General features: G+C 45.4%; 1 pseudogene; it reads left to right on the forward strand.

Annotated features, from left to right (window-relative positions):
• Positions 1-6,431: 6,431 nt before the first annotated feature.
• On the forward strand, positions 6,432-8,981 carry LOC121400495 (annotated as a pseudogene).
• Positions 8,982-9,733: the final 752 nt, after the last annotated feature.

Consider the following 9,733-nt stretch of genomic DNA (forward strand, 5'->3'; position numbering starts at 1 on the left):
TGAGGACCTTACACCAGATTTAATTCTGGCAGAGAACACGATAGAGATGGACATAATGAGTGATGAGGAGGAGGTCCCCGCTGCTGCTTCCTTCTGTGATGTGTCAGAAGAAATTGATGCATCTGAGGAGAATGATGATGAGGAGATTGATGTTTTGTGGGTGCCTAGTAGAAGAGAGCAAGAGGAGGGTAGTTCAGATGGAGAGACGGAGAGTCAGAGAGGCAGTAGGAGAATAAGACTTAGAAGAAGCAGGGAGGACAGCCCGCAGGGATCAGCAGGGCAACAACATGTATCGGCACCTGTGTTCAGCCGGCCAACGCACCCGCCATTGCCGCCAATACCGCCAACTCCGCCAACTTCTACTGTTACCGCCAGATCGCACACTTCCAAAAAGTCAGCAGTGTGGGATTTTTTTAATGTGTGTGCCTCTGACAAAAGCATTGTAATTTGCAATGAGTGCAGTCAGAAACTGAGCCTTGGTAAGCCCAACAGCCACATAGGTACAACTTCTATGCGAAGGCACATGAGCGGCAAGCACAAAGCACTTTGGGAGCAACACCTCAAAGGCAACAGGCAAACTAAAAGCCACACTCCTTCTGGTCCAGCATCTTACTGCTCTACCTCTGCTCTCCTTGACCCGTCTGAACCACCCTCCACTCCGCCTTCCACCTTGACCACCTGTTCCCATTCCCAGTCATCTGCCACCAGCCAAGTTTCTGTGAAGGCCATGTTTGAGCGTAAGAAGCCAATGTCTGACTGTCACCCCCTTGCCCGGCGTCTGACAGCTGGCTTGTCTGCACTCTTAGCCCGCCAGCTTTTACCATACCAGCTGGTGGACTCTGAGGCCTTCCGCAAATTTGTAGCAATTGGGACACCGCAGTGGAAGGTACCCAGCCGCAATTTTTTTTCTAAAAAGGGAATACCACACCTGTACCAACATGTGCAGAGCCAAGTTACCGCATCTCTGTCACTTAGTGTTGGGCCAAAGGTCCATATGACTACTGACGCATGGTCCTCCAAGCATGGTCAGGGCAGGTATGTCACCTACACTGCCCACTGGGTGAACTTGGTAATGGCTGGGAAGCAGGGAATGGGTAGCTCAACAACAACAGTGGAGTTGGTGTCACCGCCACGGATTGCACGCGGTTCTGCCACCACCTCTACTCCTCCATCGCTCTCTACCTCGTCTTCTTCTTCTTCTTACTCTGCTGCTGGGTCCTCCTTCTCCTCCTCCACACCTGTGCACCCCCAGCTCCCCCTAGGCTATTCGACGTGCCAGGTACGCCGTTGTCACGCTGTCTTGGGGATGACGTGCCTGGAAAGCAAAAACCATACCGGATCTGTACTCCTGTCATCTCTGCAGTCACAGGCCGATCGGTGGCTGACCCCACACCAACTGCAGATCGGAAAAGTGGTGTGTGACAATGGAAGCAATCTGTTGGCAGCGTTGAGACTAGGCAATTTAACACATGTGCCCTGCATGGCACATGTGTTAAATTTAATAGTCCAACGTTTTGTCTCCAAGTACCCAGGATTCCAGGACGTTCTCACCCAGTCCAGAAAGGTGTCGGCCCATTTCAGACGTTCCTACACAGCCATGGCACGCCTTGCTGACATTCAGCAGCGCTACAACATGCCAGTCAGGCGTTTGATTTCTGACAGCCAGACTCGCTGGAATTCAACGCTCCTTATGTTGGAACGTCTGCTGCAACAACAAAGGGCCGTCAACGAGTACCTTTTTGAACTGGGTGGTAGGACTGGATCTGCACAGCTGGGGATTTTTTTCCCCCGTTACTGGGTGCTTATGCGCGATGCCTGCAGGCTCATGCGACCTTTTGAAGAGGTGACAAATATGGTCAGTCGCACCGAAGGCACCATCAGCGACCTAATACCCTTCGCTTTCTTCCTGGAGCGTGCCGTGCGACGAGTGACAGATGAGGCTGTAGACCAGCGTGACGAGGAGCTGGAAGCGCACGATTTCTGGTCGGAATCACCAGAACGAACCCAGGCACCTGCTGCAACGCAGGGAGAGGTGCCAGAAGTGGAGTCAGAGGAGGAAGGTGGCTTTGTGGAGGAGGAGGAGGAGGACCAACAGGAGCAGGCTTCCCAGGGGGCTAGTGGTGACCTTTTGGGGACCCCTGGTCTTGTACGTGGCTGGGGGGAGGAGACCGTGGATGATGCAGTCCTTGATAATGAGGAAGCGGAGATGGATAGCTCTGCATCCAACCTTGTGAGAATGGGGTCTTTCATGCTGTCATGCCTGTTGAAGGACCCCCGTATCAAGAGGCTTAAGGAGAAGGACCTGTACTGGGTCGCAACGCTACTAGACCCTCGGTACAAGCATAAAGTGTCAGAAATGTTACCAACATACCACAAGTCCGAAAAGATGCGGCATTTACAAACCAGCCTGCAAAACATGTTGTACAATGCTTTTAAGGGTGATGTCACTTCAGGAACTCATCAACATTCCAGGGGCAGAGGTGCCAGTAATCCTGCCACGAGCACACCTGCAAGGACAAAGCCCTTTGGCCAGTCTGTAACGTCAGACATGCAAATGTTTTTCTGTCCAAGGCAGCGCCACAACCCTTCTGGATCCACCCTCAAAGAACGCCTCGACCGGCAGGTAGCGGACTACCTGGCATTAACTGCAGATATCGACACTCTGAGGAGCGATGAACCCCTGGACTACTGGGTGCGCAGGCTTGATCTGTGGCCAGAGCTGTCACAATTTGCCATGAACCTCTTGTCTTGCCCAGCCTCAAGTGTGCTCTCAGAAAGGACCTTCAGTGCAGCAGGAGGGATTGTAACTGAGAAGAGAACTCGCCTAGGTCACAAAAGTGTCGATTACCTGACCTTTATTAAAATGAATGAGGGGTGGATCTCGGAGGGTTACTGCACGCCGGAAGACTTGTTCTGACTTCTATGCAGCTGTCCTTCTCTTCAAGCCTCATGACTCCACACACAGCTGTCCTTTAGCGTCCTCCTCCTCCCTCCGCCACCGTTACAAACTAGGGTGCAAACCCTACTGGTTTAATTTTTTCTGGCCTCTGTGCTTCAGTGGCTGCAACCAAAAAAACTGGGCAAACAATGTCTACAAGGTCAACGTATGGCAAAAAATGACTATTTTCAGCATTTATATGGCATATTTTTTCTGGCAACTGTGCTTCAGTGGCTGCGTCCAAAAAAATGCATATTTTCTGCATTTATATGGCATAATTTTTCTGGCAACTGTGCTTCAGTGGCTGCGACCAAAAAAATGCATATTTTCTGCATTTATATGGCATAATTTTTCTGGCCTCTGTGCTTCAGTGGCTGCAACCAAAAAAATTTATATTTTCAGCATTTATATGGCATAATTTTTCTGGCCTCTGTGCTTCAGTGGCTGCAACCAAAAAATTTATATTTTCAGCATTTATATGGCATAATTTTTCTGGCAACTGTGCTTCAGTGGCTGCGACCAAAAAAATTACTATTTTCAGCATTTATATGGCATATTTTTTCTGGCCTCTGTGCTTCAGTGGCTGCGGCCAAAAAAACTGGGCAAACAATGCCTACAAGGTCAACGACGTTGACCTTGTAGGCATTGTTTGCCCAGTTTTTTTGGCCGCAGCCACTGAAGCACAGAGGCCAGAAAAAATATGCCATATAAATGCTGAAAATAGTAATTTTTTGCCATACGTTGACTCAACGTATATGGCAAAAAATGACTATTTTCAGCATTTATATGGCATATTTTTTCTGGCAACTGTGCTTCAGTGGCTGCGACCAAAAAAATGCATATTTTCTGCATTTATATGGCATAATTTTTCTGGCCTCTGTGCTTCAGTGGCTGCAACCAAAAAAATTTATATTTTCAGCATTTATATGGCATAATTTTTCTGGCAACTGTGCTTCAGTGGCTGCGACCAAAAAAATGCATATTTTCTGCATTTATATGGCATAATTTTTCTGGCCTCTGTGCTTCAGTGGCTGCAACCAAAAAAATTTATATTTTCAGCATTTATATGGCATAATTTTTCTGGCAACTGTGCTTCAGTGGCTGCGTCCAAAAAAACTGGGCAAACAATGTCTACAAGGTCAACGTATGGCGAAAAATTACTATTTTCAGCATTTATATGGCATATTTTTTCTGGCAACTGTGCTTCAGTGGCTGCGTCCAAAAAAACTGGGCAAACAATGCCTACAAGGTCAACGTATGGCAGTTGTTTAAAGAGAACAGTAGATTACTAGCCAGCAAAGCTACCTAAGCTAAAATGTCCCTCAAATCCCTGCAGACTTCTGTCCCTCCAATACAGAGCAGTATCAAGCAGATTACTAGCCAGCAAGCTTACTATCATCTGTCCCTGAAATCACTAACAGCTCTCCCCCTACACTATCTCTTCCAAGCACACACAGGCAGATTTTTCAGATACATTTTTGCCCTTGATCCCCCTCTGGCATGCCACTGTCCAGGTCGTTGCACCCTTTAAACAACTTTAAAATCATTTTTCTGGCCAGAAATGTCTTTTCTAGATGTTAAAGTTCGCCTTCCCATTGAAGTCTATGGGGTTCGCGAACCGTTCGCGAACCGCTCGCATTTTTGCGCAAGTTCGCGAATATGTTCGCGAACTTTTTTTCCGACGTTCGCTACATCCCTACTTATAGACAGCTAAATTGTCAAAGTGTGCTCCTGACAGTTCCATAACTGACAGAAGGGATCATTGTTCTATAAAAGTGGGAAGCTTTCAGAGCTCGCTCTTTCTTCTTGGGTTCCACCTGGGCAGGAAGGTGGGAGAAGATTAGAGCCTAAAGCTAGTATTGAGGATATTTCTAAGGGTGAGTGTTAAGTTTAGGGTATTTAGTGAGCAACCTGATGCTCCTTCAAAGAAAGCACAGAACCATTTGAGAAAGGTTTCTAATTTTTTTCCTTAGCAGAAGAACATCAGATCAGCCTCTTTCTTTCTCCTGATAACTTCCTTGACTACTTGGTGGTCAGAATGGTCAGAAAATGACCAGCAGGTGGCGCTGTTGAAATAAAATGTATTCATATTAACAGAACATGTATCCCTTAATAGCTTAGAATTAAAAAACAATAAATAATGAATGTTAATGACAAAAGTTCTTAGAATAGCACTCTCGTCAATTTTACATTCACTTATTTTAAAGAAGCTTAAAATCATTTTGCACCTACAACATCTGAACATGTTAAGAGGTTCCACTTTAACAGACACAGTCAGCAGCCAGATAAGAGCATTGCTGCTTATATAGCAGAGCTGCACAGATCGGCAGAAAACTGTAATTTTGGCAGCAGCTTGGAATCCTTGCTAAGGGACCGTCTTGTGCGTGGGGTCACGGATGCAGAACTGCAGGCTACTTGCAAAGCACAACCTAACCTTTGCTTTGGCCCAGGAGGAAGCACTTGCTTGTGAGGCTGCATCTGTGCATTCCAAGGAAATACAGGCCTATTCCAGTTCAGTTATTGCACCAAAGCTGCATCAAGTGTATAAAAACCCTGATGTTAAACTACAGGTTGCATCAGCACAGATATCAGGTCCAGCCACAGTAAAGCTGGCCATAGATGTTGAGATTTTTAAAAGATCAGATCCTGATCGTGAGACCACGATCTTCTCAGAACGATCGTACGAATTTACCATCAACTAAAAAGACCAATTTGCCAGGAAAACAAAGGGGAGCTGCCTGCTTGTCCCTGCAAACATAGATACATTGCACTGGGACTGACAAAGATTTTTTGACCTGGCTGACAGATTTCGGCCAAAAAATCGTAAGATGTACGATCGTTCGAATCCCACTAACCGCACGATAATTTCGAAGGATTGGTCGGACTTCCCTACAATCAGTCGTTCAGCAAGAAGAATCGTCGCGTCTATGGGGAGCTTAAGGTGCTACAGTTGCGTAGGCATTCACCTGCGTAAAAACTGTTATGTACAGAGTTCTGTGTGTCGCAAATGCAACCACCGTGCAACAGAAAGTCTGCCCCCATATTGATAATCCACAGAGACACAAGCAAGCCAGAGCAACTCCATCTGGTTATGCAACACATATAGTAAAAATGCAAAATGACACTACTGAGAAGGAAGCAGAAACAGATATCGATGTCTCTGAAATTATAAAAAGTGTTGAGAATGAGCCAATGCTCAATTTATTGAATACAATAAAAAGCCTGTGGATGTTGTGGGCACATGCTTCGTTAAAGTCCACTATGGAAAAGACAGATGAAAACTACTCCTCATTATTACTAAGAGACGAGAGCAAGCTTATTAGGAGTAGAGTGGTTTGAGACCCAAGGCATTCAGTTAACTGGAGTAAATTACATATAAAAACCATACTCTCTGCGAAATGTCATCTAAGACTTTATATTTGAAGAAAGTCTTGGCAAATTTATGGGCTCACCAATATCATTCCTGCTAGATTCCAAAATTGTCCCAATACGCATGAAGCCACGAGCTGTACCGTTTGCTCTCTGTCCAAAAATAGATGCCAAAATAGATCGCTTGGTGCAACAAGGAGCGCTAATTCCAGTAACAGACCCAACTAGGACCACCCTAATAGTGCCTGTACTGATGCCAAATGGAGAAGCGAGGATACATAACTATAACTGTACAATCAACAAGGCATTACAGGAACATCATTATCACATCTCTATTGTCAATCAGATTCTCAGCACCTTGGCTAAAGTTATTTACCAAACTTGATTTAAATCAAGCATACTAGCAGTTGCCAGTGGATGATGCAGCTGCTGATGCACAAACAATTATCACACACAAGGGATCATTTAAAGCTACTCGGTTGCAATTTGGAGTTTGCATTGCACCAGGTGTGTTCCAGAAATTGATGGATGACCTCCTTTCCAGATTAAAGAAGCGAGAGGCTGGCACACGGAGCGATTGAAACCGGGGTCCTGCCCCTGGTGTGTTTATTGCATCAACAACGTTTCAGAGGGCGTTCCCCCTTCGTCAGGTGATCTCCTGACGAAGGGGGAACGCCCTCCGAAAAGTTGTTGATGCAATAAACACACCAGGGGTAGGACCCCGGTTTCAATCGCTCCGTGTGCCAGCCTCTCGCTTCTTTATACTACTTTTGGGAGTGCCGTCTTCCCTAGGCGCTGGGCACCAGCGGTATCCATTTGAAGGGCCTGAGTGTGTGCGTGACTCTTTCTGCACTCCTTTCCAGATTGCATGGGGTGGTGCCATATTTTGAAGCAGACTATATGGAATCATTAACTGAATGGGTAAGAGTGGTATAGCAGCAATTTGCAGATGCTGGGTTAAAATTGAAGAAAGAGAAGTGCCAAGATTTGAGTTCCTGGGATACAAGTAGATGCAAATGGGATACATCCAACAGATGCAAAAGTAAAAGCCATTCGTGAAGCTCCAGTTCCCAAAAATAAACAGGATCTGCATGTATTTCTCGGCCTTTTAAATTTCTACCATTCCTTCTTGAAAGACAAAGCTACTGTGGCTGAGCCACTGCACAGAATACTGGACAAAAATGCCACGTGGAAGTGGTCAGTCCTGCATGAGCAGGCATTCAGTCATGCCAAGAGACTCTTATCATCAGACAATGTGCTAGAACATTACGATTTGCATAAACCTCTTAACCTCACATGTGATGTTCTCATTATGGAATAGGGGCTGTTTTAAGTCATACTGTAAGAGGAGGTCTTGAGGCTCCCAATGCATTCTATTCATGGACCATGAGTACCACAGAGAGGAGTTATGCTCAGATTAATAAGGACATTTTAGCCAATGGTGCAGGTGTAAAAAAATTCAATGGCAGAAGTGTTGCTAGTATTACTGATCACAAGTTGTTATTGGGACTATTAAAAATGAATGGCCCTACTGCACAGATACTTTGTCCACGTCCGCATGACGTCACGTCAACACCTCTAAAGTTGCCTTTTGTGGGAAAATAGAGTGGTAATTCCCAAAAGCAGGGCAAACCCATGTTCTCAAAGCTCTACATGAAAGTCACCCAGGCATTGTAAATATGAAGGCCCTTGCTAGAAGTTATGTCTGAGGGTCTAAAACAGATAAATGCATTGAAAATTGGGTAAAAAGTTGTGTTCCTTGGCAATACACCTGCCATGCCCCTGCAAAGGCCGGGGGACATCCATCGGAGAGGCACAAAGTCCATGGTCTCTGCAACATATAGATTTTGCAGGACCTTTTCAAATCAGACATTCTTCCTTGTGGTTGATTCCTTTTCCAAATGGTAGGAAGTTGTTCCAGTGGCATCTGCAACCAACCATGCAGTCATTCAAGTGTTGTGGAAGTGGTTTGCTACACATGGACTGACAGACACTATTGTATCCGATAACGGAGCACAGTTTACATCATCAGACTTCAGAGCATTTATGGAAAGTAACCTTATTCGTCATGTTACAACAGCACCATTCCATTCATCTTCAAATGGATGAGCGAATGGTCCTGACTACAAAGGATGCATTAAAAAGGAGAATTGGTGGTGACTGGAATTACAGACTGGCAATTTTTTTGTTGCAGCAGCACATAACCCCTACTGCTAGGTCCTGCAGGACAGACTTGGCTTCTTATTTACAAAATAATCACAAAGATGAATTCCATAAAAAGGCCTCCACAGTGAGGATGTTTGAAGCAGGCAATCGTGTATATGCCAGAAATTATGCACTGGGACCAAAATGGATACAGTCATCATCGAAGCCACAAGTCCTGTCTCTTACAAGGTTAAGACTGTTGATGGCGTTATATGGAGGATATGTTGATCAGCGGTGGAGTAGACTAGGGGACAATGCTTGTTCTAACACAGAGGATGACCATGACCAGTCTGGATTGCAAGATGACTTATCTCCTCTAGCTTTCCCAGAGGAAGAAATTCCTGCGGCTGAAAAGACAGGAGATGTACCTGTGGGGGTAAATGTAGATACTGAGAGCAATCCACAAGGAGAGGTTATCAGTGTCTCACTGGAGCAGCTCAGAAGGTCATTTAAAGGCCCTGTGACCTAGAGGATTATGTTATATAGGAGGGGAGGGGTGTTATGTATTGACTGTTAATGTAAGATCAGTAGATGGCGTTGTTACATGTTAAACTGATATGTGTCATTCTGTTCTGCTGGTAATTGTTCTACTATCACCTGCCTCTCTATCTGTTCTTCCTCTCAACGTGTTGGCAGTTCAGCCATGTTTTATCCTGAGTAAAAGTTCAGGATACTATTACTACCAGCTGCTGTGACCCTCTACTGTACAAATACAGTTATGTATACATGTCTATAAACCCTGTGATTTCTTGTTTTCGGCTTTGACATGATGAGTTTATTATCCACGGAAATCGTGTGAAATAATCTTTGTCTATCTTCCACCTCAAGTGGACTCTGGTGACTGAATTTCCCATCAGGAGCAAGTATGGAGTAAGAGCATCCTCCCCAAAGAGCAGTGACATATGATGAGAATGTTCTACTAAACGGGTGCCATTCACAATTAACCAATAAAATATACAGTATATATATAATAAAAATATAGAAAAATATGGGAATAGTAATGTAAGAAAATCTTACCCTGGTAGTCTAGTGGGGGGACGGCAGGGACGCCTGCCACCCCCTCGGCGGGGAAGCCGATCTGCTTCCCTGCAGGTGCCTGTCTGTTAGGGCGCGCGCACGCGCCTCTTCCTGGTTTTATGCGCATGCACGCTGATGTGATGACATCAGCGCGAAGTGGCGCGAAATTCAAACGATATTTAAAGGGATTTCTGTTTGAATTCT

Source organism: Xenopus laevis, chromosome 1L (genome assembly GCF_017654675.1).
Source record: "Xenopus laevis strain J_2021 chromosome 1L, Xenopus_laevis_v10.1, whole genome shotgun sequence".
Taxonomy (NCBI): Eukaryota; Metazoa; Chordata; class Amphibia; order Anura; family Pipidae; genus Xenopus; species Xenopus laevis.